Genomic DNA, 9,628 nt, shown 5'->3' with positions numbered 1-9,628 from the left:
ACACAGTACTCCTGGTAGGAGTACAGGAGTAGAGGGGCAAAATCACCTCCGTTGACTTGCTGGCCATGCTGCTTTTGATGCAGCCGAGGATATGACTGACTTTCTGGGTTGCAGGTGCACATTGCTGGGTCATGTTCAGCCTCTCATCCACCAGCAACCCCAAGTCTTTCTCCTCAGGGCTGCTCTCAATCCATTCTCTGCCCAGCTTAGTATTGCCCTGACCCCGGCGCAGGACCTTACACATGGCCTTGTTGAATTTCATGAGGTTCACACAGGCCCACCTCTGAAGCCCATGATCCATGCTGCTGACAAAAGTGTTAAACAGTGCCACTCCCTATACTGATCCCCAAGGAATACCACTTTTCACTGGTCCCCACTTGGACATCAATCTGCTGACTGTAACTCTTTGAGTGTGGCCATCCAAGCAATTCCTTATCCATCAAGTAATACATTTCCTGCTACTTAAAGAGGATGAATCAAACTGTCAGTGTAGATTTCTAGATGGTTTTGGCAGACAGCTACATCTTATAGACTGGACTCTGGAGAGTACTCCGGAGATAGTGTAATAACCATGATTTGTCTTGTTTCTCCCAATAGCCTCCGAAACTGATTTTGCATGGAAACTGATAGGAACAAGTCATTTGTGTGCTAGGAAGAAACCCTCCTAGACATTCTTAGTCTCTTATTTGCTAAGTTTTGAGAGGGTAAACTAAGTGAGTATAACAAGCCTTTAAACATTATCTAATAGACCGAGTACAGCAGTCAAAAATAGTTGCCCAAATACTCGTCACATCCCTCTTTCCCTAGGTGCAATCAATTGTTTCAACTCTGGACTGAATTCCAGGTTTTTGATTTAAGCTGTTAGAGTTCATATGTATCAAACTCATTTGAAAGACAAACCTTCTGCTTTGCCATCCATACTTGACGAATTACTAACAACTGAGTTTGAGCTGAAACTTCAGTGACATATGAGAAGGCACAGCAGGTAAGAGCCTCAGCTTCAAAAAATTACTTCCTTGCTCCAGAACAACCCTTATCTGTCTCTGGGACACATTGTAACTGCTGAACTGCAAGAAACTGCAAGAAAGTGACTGGAGATATATATGGCTCCTGAGTTAGTTGAGATGTGAAAACTAACTTTCTGTATCTCCCACTCCCAAAATACACTGCCAATTAGGATTTTTTCATTTATGCAAGGAATTATCTCTTCATTTGCCAAAATCTGTATTTGTCAATAATTCACATTTCAACTATACCACAATAAACAGCAACATTTACATCAATTAGAAACAAGTGGTTCAGCCTTCTATTTTAAAACATGTTGAAACCTAATTAGCCTATAAAATCAACCTGATGATGTCTTTTTAAATGTCTGCTTTTCTTATTTGCTATAAGTAAGCTTTTAAACACAAAATATACTATGCAGCATTTCATCTGAATCCTATCAAACAAAGTTATTGAAGCATGAGTTCTATATAACCAGTGAAGCAGAAGACCATGCTATTACATGGATAAATGCTCCAGAGTTACTGAAGCAACACAAAAACAATCATAGGAACATGGCTTTTGAAACCTCATAAGCAACTCACTTTGGAAAACAAGTGTGTGTGCATACATATATTAATACATATACAGACACATGAATATAAGCCAATCTCCAGAACAGATACATGTGGATTTGCTTCAAAATAATGTTATCATTTCAACTCCTCCCAAAAACCAGAGAAAACAAGGAAGAAATTAAAGCTATCTATGAGACTTGGGAAAAAAAGTCTTATTTTCTTAGGTTTTATTGTTCTTTTTCACATGTTGAGACAAAGGAGAAATAACAATTCACAAAATATTTTTTCTCTGTAAACACCATCATCTCATAATAGCTTCAGCACCCACCATCTTACAAACTCCTCTTGGGCTCCGAGGAGTATCTAATGCAACTCATATCTAGTTACCATTTGGGATTAGACCCTACCTTTTAGACAGTCAGACTTATGCCCACATATGCATGGCATTTTGGTATTTGCTCCCCAGGATGGCTCGAGAGGTCTCTTGGGTACTTAAGCTTGGATGTCCCAGCTCCCAGTCTCCAGGAGCTGCAGCCACCCACAGGCTCATCAGGCCAACAGATAATGCCTGGGGCTGTTCCAGACAGTGGACATGACCAACTGATCTTGAAATCCTCTGTCAAAAAAAAGAAAAAAAATCTTATGTAAACCAATGTGAGTTTACATAAAACTGTACAGCTGAGTCCCACCAAGGGTTGTGCCCTCATCACTGCATGGTATGTGGGAGCTCAAGGCACCACCAACACCCAGAGTGGGGCAAGGCTGAACACCACAGAGAGGCTGGCTGAACACAAAATATTCTTCTATATGCAATTTGCCTAGCAATGCAGAAGAGCATGTTTAGAGTCTGCAGCCCCGACATCCCCTAAAAATAGGTGCTGTGACAGGTTGCCTATATAAGCAGCACTCTCTCAAGTCCTTCATTCACCCTCTTTCAGTTATTTGTTCACATCTCTCCCCAGCTCTCTGAGCCTATTCCTTTTCATATACATTAACTTCCTCTCCACCCTCACAGCAGCCTTGACAGCCTGCAGCAGGACCATTTTCTCTCTCTCCACCCACACAGGGCCTCTACACACAATATGGGAGGGGGTTGGCTCAAAAGAATCCATCCTGGGGCATATCCCCAACAGCAGACATCAGCACCCACCACATCACCACACCACTCATGCCAGGGGACAGCGTTTTACAGCAGCACCTCTAGTGATGGCATAGCCCTGCGGCTCCACCCTCCCACCCCCACTCAGCAGCCCCTCTGCTATGGGGGGGGAACTTTGGGTCAACCCTCAGGGCCAGGGTCCAGCTTCACCCTCACTCACCATGATGCCCCAGTCTTATCATCAATCCCCCATCAGCATGGCTGGCACTTTGGAGGGCTGGGATCTCACCGTCAGCTAGCAGCAGCAGATTTGGGTAGATTCTTTTCTCTTTTGTTTGTACAGCACCTGGAAATTTTTAATTCAAGCATCCCATGATCCCACAAGGGCACCAACTCTACACAGCTGCAGGCAGCTATATAAGGCCTCAGTGACAGGGGTTGTGGGGGCAGTTGTGGGCCAGTTCTCACTCAGCTCACAGCCTCCACAGCAAAGGCAAAGGCTACTGTAGCATGAGGTCAGTGATTTTGATTCAGGGTCAGAGGTTCACCACTTAATGAGTTATTTCTTCTTTGTTTGCAAGTGTTTTCCATTGCACACAGTAAGGCTAGCATGAAGCTCATTTGTTTCCAACTGCAAACATTTGTTCATTACCCTAGGCTGATCAGCAGGGTACAGAACAAACACTTCTTCATTGATGAAATGGGGCAATGAATAAGTAAATACCTTGGGACTAGCCAGTCTTAACATTTACAGTTGTTTTAGTTAAATTAGTTATCAATTAATGCATGCCTCTACACTACCAAAACTTTAATCAAGATAGTCTCACAGTGAAAGTCTTCTACTTCTTATATTTTAATTACTTACTTACTCAAAATTAACAAGGTCAGGCTATCAAGACACACATGTAAAGAGACTCTTAAGAGAAGAAATCTCTTCAGCATGTCCAAGATACTCTAGGACACAAAACATAGCACAAAATCCTCATTCTGCAAAACACTATTAGTCAGAGGAGGTAGAATGGTTTTTTTCCTTTCAATTCAAAGACTATAATGAAATGCTTGTCTTTAGAAAAAATTACCCTATGCAATTTTTTTTTTATAATAATAGTAACCTTAAAGGTTACTATTATGAACTTGAGAGTACTCAAAAATGAAAAGCAATCAAAAAGTGAAACTAATCCATGCATTTTTGCAAGCCAGTAGCTGGCACACATAGCCACAGACACAGACACTGCTGCACCATAAACTCCAATATGAACAACCAAACCAAACTACAGAAAAAAACGACCATGTAGAGGGTGGAGTGAAGGGCATGCAGGTGGTATAAGATTCTTGAATGTGAAGCTTAGCCTTTGGGTAGTTTTCACAAGCAAGTAATAAACCACTAGAAAGGCTGTTTTACTGAAAAAAAAAAAAATTGAATTTACTAACGTAGTGCAAATGTTCTGCTATACTAACCCACGTTTTGACCATATGCATCTGTCATGTGGGGGGTTTCTGTGTTAGTTTTTGCAACAGGAGCCAAATCTGAAGGATAAATGGTTGGAATAGTTTTATATCGGACATTGCTGCCCTCTAGTGACTTCACAGGACAAGTAATTGGGGAAGATCATTGATTGCAAAAGGTTTCTTTGCTCTCAAGATGTAAGTGATCAGTTGGATATCACTGAACTATGACAAAGTTTTATGGGAGTGAAATCTTAGTTAACCTTAGCCTTAAAGTATCATTTGAGTAAACAAAGTATATGAATTTAAATAAATACATACAATGCTTTTGTGTTGCATTAAAATAGTGTATGACAAGCAATTCAGAAAAGTTACAGCTGAAAACAAGGAAACTGTATTACATGACAATAACTTCAAAGAACAAATTTATCTAATTTATCTAGGAAATTTTTCATGTATGTGACAAAGTTTACACTACTGGGGACTTTCACAATAAACACCGTCAGACATTTCAACAAAAAGCAGTGTAAATCATAAATGTGCATTATTGCCTTCATCCCATAAATTGTACATGCACAGAATTGCACAAAGTTTCAGTGTCAGTAAATGATTACTATAAGGTTTGTTAAAATTCAAATTTTTTATTTTTTTATTTTTTTACAAAATGTGTATTTATCATAGATCTATTGTTTGATAGTCCCCAATATAGTAGTTCCAACTTTTCAAAATTTTGTGACCGGGTTTTCTGTTTGTTTTTGTTTGTTTGTTTTTGTTGTTGGGTTTTTTTTGTGTTTAGCTTACAGATTTGCATTCTGATGGGACCTTGCCCATCTTGCAAAAAATGATGAAAGTCGTAGCCCTTGATGCAGTTTGTTGATGCAAAATCTCAAACCCATTTGTTGCACAAGGAAACAAACATTATGGTTTTTTAATGGGGAATATAATCAGAGAACATGGTCAGGATTCAAAGATCAATGTCAGTCCTGAGGCCACAACATGTTTTGTATTTTGCAAACTTGTCTTCAGTAAAATGCTCTTTTGAATCAGACTAATACTGAAAAAAAAACCAGTTTGTTCATGCCACTTTTAGTCTTTCAGTTTGCCAACCCCTTTTGGATTCTCATGTACTTGTGTTCTGACAAGCAGAACACATTCCTCTTTTTGGTTAACTCTGAACTATAAAGCTCCAGATGAAAGCAAAGCTAGTTCTTCCATCATTAGCAAACTTCTTAATTCTGTAATGAACCTGGCAGAACAGAGTGTGCTAAATACTAAACAGCTGTCTAACCAATAATCAGTGTCTGGGACACACACATGCGCTCATCTAGGTTCCTGCACTGCACTTTCTACTCCACCAACAATCTCTGATCTGAAAAGAATCAGTGATAAAAACAGTGATAAAAACACATTTTGCGATCTGAAATCTCTCAGAGAAAGTGTCTACCACCTGTGCTTTCTTTTAGTAACACAGCAAAGAAACTATCATGTGATTATCTGAGAAAATTTTCCCTAAGGCAGGGTAGAGAGGTCTGGGAGTGTCAGAGAACAGAGCCCTTGCACTGTGAAACAGAAGGGATAGAAGTTTGCAGAGAAATAGATATGGGTGAAAGAAAATCAGGAAAGAATAATTGGAAGTAGATGAATGGAAGGGGTGTGTTAAAGCACTGAAGGAAGACAGTGGGATGGATAGAGATGCAGAGAAACAGGACAAAGACAAAAATAAAAAACTAAAATAAGAGCTAGAAAAGTCCAGAATTTGGGAGCAGAAAAGTAAGGTTTTTTGCCTGTGCTGTGCAGACTGACTTTTGGTCTTCATATATTTTATAATATTTTTTTGATAAATAACTTTTCTTTAAAAGAAAACATCTTCACAGTTTGGGGTTTAGATTAATCTAAAACATTTCACTGAATTTGTAACTTCTGGTTTTACTTGCATCACTTACACACTTAGTTTAACGCAGTACCATCTGCTCTCTTATGCCTAGTTTTAGTTTTACATCTTTCACACAGTTAATTTGCTTCATTATTTTATCTTTGAATGTGCATCTCTTTGGCATGTAGAGATTAAGTGAGTTTGTTTTGTGAAATCAATGCAAATCTCAGGCGCTTTGACTTATTCAATTGATAAAGGGAATTTTTCTTATAAATTTACTGAAAAATGCCTGAAGATTTTCTCCATCCACTCCAATTACAGTTCTCTCTTTAAAACTATATTTGTGACATAAAAAGAACAATTTCCTAAGAATTACAAAAAGGAGATCTCTACACAAATGGATAGTTTTAGAACGGAAAGCTATTTTCAGGAAAAAAAAACAATGAACAAATATGAGGCAGTCAGTATTGTGGTCTTTCTTCCTGTATCTTAATTTTGTCAGTGATCTTCCATTCTAGTGCAAACATTTCAAAATTTTTTCCTCATGGAAATTCTTGGTTGGTGCTGGGGAACAGGAAAAATAAACAGTTCATAAGGAGTATTTTCTCCATTCTTTTAGGGATTCCATCTTTGATTTGTTTCTAATTTTATATAAGATTTTTAAAAAGACATTTTTAAAAAAAACAACAGCAAGTTCTTAGCAAATCTGTGAGTATTTGCAGAAAGTAACAGAAAAGTATAAACAGAAAACTAAAAGTATGTATTTTTAGTTGCAGTAGGATCAACTTTTGTTGCTGCACATCTAATTTTCTTTGGAGAACTGCCAAGGACAAGATCAAAGTTTCATTCTGAGCCTAGAAACAAAAAAGATACACACTGCTAGCACTGCTAGCCAGCATCACTCTAGACTCATCAAGTTGTTCAAGGTGTGAAAACTTTGCAAGGGCAGATGGCAGCACTCAAGAAAGCAGCAGCTGTTCCATGTGACCACAGTTCTGGTACTAAAAGCTAGGAACTAACTTAAACATCTGATACCTCTTTTAGATTGTTCTCAACTACCTTGCTTTTTATGAAATGCAATATACTCAGTATTCTGAGTATTTGAGAGTTATTAAGAATCTATGGCTAAAAATGGTGATTGTAAACAAGCATTGCAGGCAATTCCCATGAAAGACAGTTGTACTATTGCCAACATGGTCCAAGCATGTCAGAATGCAGGCTATCATATTGCCTCCTTGGCTACAGCATTAGCAGCACAGTTACGTACGCCAAGAAAAGCAGGAGTGCAGCATGGGTGTTACAGATGCAGGGAGTCTGGTCATTTTAAGAAAAACTGCTGGAAGAATCTCCCTCCAGGGAATTGCCCCATATGTGGGCGGGTCGAAACTGAGCGAGTGATTGCAGATTTTGAGCCTCCTATAAAAAAGAATCTACACATCAGGGAAACTCCCGAGGGCAGGCGAAATTATGCCCCCCTACCAACAAAGGAAAACTAACCCCAAACATTTGGCAAGTGAGTTCATCACAGCTACAGCTGATAGCACCAGCTTGGATTTGGCCTCCAGACAGCCAATAACATCAACATCTACTGAAGTGACCTTAGTACCCACAGGGGTTTGGGGACCCTTAGGATCTGGAATCTATGCACTCTTAATTCGCCATTCTTGTACAACTGAGTTGGGATTATTTGTTTTGCTGGGGGTCATTGACTCCAGTTCACATAATGAAATACAAATAATGGTCTGGACGCCTGTACCACCTCATTATATTCCTAAAGGACAATGGCTTGCCCAGTTACTTCCTTTTTATAGTGTCTCCCCCATGGGCAAGGGGCAAAGAAGTAGCAGAATTTATGAAAATACAGGAAAGCCACAGATTTTCTGGGCAAAAACAATTTCCGCTTCCCAGCCCACGATGACACATTGTATTGATGGGCATAACTTTAATGAGTTAGTGAATACTGGTGCTGATGTGTCTATCATCAAAAACACTGAATGGCCATTAGACTGGCCTACAGTATTCCTTGCATCGACTATTGTGGGGGTAGGTGGCATGCGAAGGTCTAAGCAAAGTACAAACCTACGCGTGATAGTTGGGCCAGAAGGGCAAACTCCTCAGATCGCTCCCTTTGTGGCCCCAATTCCTTGTACTTTGTGGGGACAGGATGTTTGGCACCACCGTGAAAATAATGTTAGAAAAAAATCATTTTTTTCTGCAGGGGTCATTGAGATGCTGTCCCAGAGACCCATTAAATTAAGGTGGAAAACAGGTACACCTAACTGGGTCAAACAAGGGCCCCTGAAGACGGAATGGCTTTTGTAGCTACAGAATTTCATCCAAGAACAACTTGAAGTGGGACATACAGTGCCAACATCTAGTCCCTGGAATACTCCTGTGTTTTGTAATCCAAAGAAAAGTGGTAAATGGCGCATGTTACAAGATCTAAGAGCAGTTAATGAAGTGATTAAACTAATGGGAATCTTACAATCAGGACTCCCTTCACATGCAATGCTGCCTGCAGGATGGCCACTACTTGTGATTGATTTAAAAGACTGTTTCTTTACCATCATTTTGCACCCTGAAGATGCTCCCCCTTTTGCTTTTTCCATTCCCAGCATAAATCATGTGGAGCCAATGCAAAGGTATCATTGGGTAGTTTTACCGCAGGGTATGAGGAACAGTCCAATGATATGTCAAACAATAGTGGCCAATATTATTCAGCCAGTACGAAAACTCCTTCCCTGCATCATTATTTACCACTATATGGATGATATTCTGATAGCTGCTGCTCAAGCGACAGATTTACAAGCCATATTATATTCACTAACCAAAGTCATCCAAGAAGCAGCATTGCAGATAACCCCAGAAAAGATACAACAAATGGAACCATGGACTTACCTCAGTTGGCAAATTGCCCAAGAAGAAATTACTCCTCAACCTTTAACCATCAAGGTGACAGACACTATATCTTTAAATGATCTACAGTGATTACTGGGAGCTGTGTACTGGCTCAGACCCATATTAGGAATAACTAATGAAGAGTTACATCCTTTGTTTAAATTGCTAAAGGGCGATCCTGCTTTGTCCTTCAAACAGACCTTGACAAAGTAGGCAAAGCAAGCTTTACAACTGTGCTCGCAGGCCGTCAAGAGCAAACAGGGTAGGTAACAACATCTAGACCTACCTATTTATCTAGCCCTTATAACAAGTAAGTTTCAATTGTTTACCATCCTATTTCAGTGGGATCAGTCAGAATCTGATCCCCTGAGGATTTTAGAATGGCTGCTTTTATCTCATTCTCCACCTAAGACAGTATGGACAATTAACAATATGTTTGTAAGACTTATCATTAAAGGTCGAGAACAGCTACAGACCATGGATGGACAGGACCCAGAAGTAATCTCCATGCTAGCGACCAGAGACAATCTGGACTGGCTTCTCTCTGAGGACCCTGGATTTCAAACAGCGCTTGTGGATTACGAAGATGACTGTAGGTCACAAAGGTGATTACAAAGATTACAAAGATGTCTGTTCACTTCCCCAAACATTGCCTGTGGGCAGAGGTAGGTAACCTGCCTTTGATAGCTACATGCCGCTGCCAGACCCAACCAGTAGCAGGTGTGACCGCCTTCACAGATGCTTCTGGAC

Source organism: Myiozetetes cayanensis, unplaced genomic scaffold (genome assembly GCF_022539395.1).
Source record: "Myiozetetes cayanensis isolate MyiCay16 unplaced genomic scaffold, myiCay2020 scf4, whole genome shotgun sequence".
NCBI lineage: Eukaryota > Metazoa > Chordata > Aves > Passeriformes > Tyrannidae > Myiozetetes > Myiozetetes cayanensis.
This window is presented reverse-complemented; position numbering follows the sequence as displayed.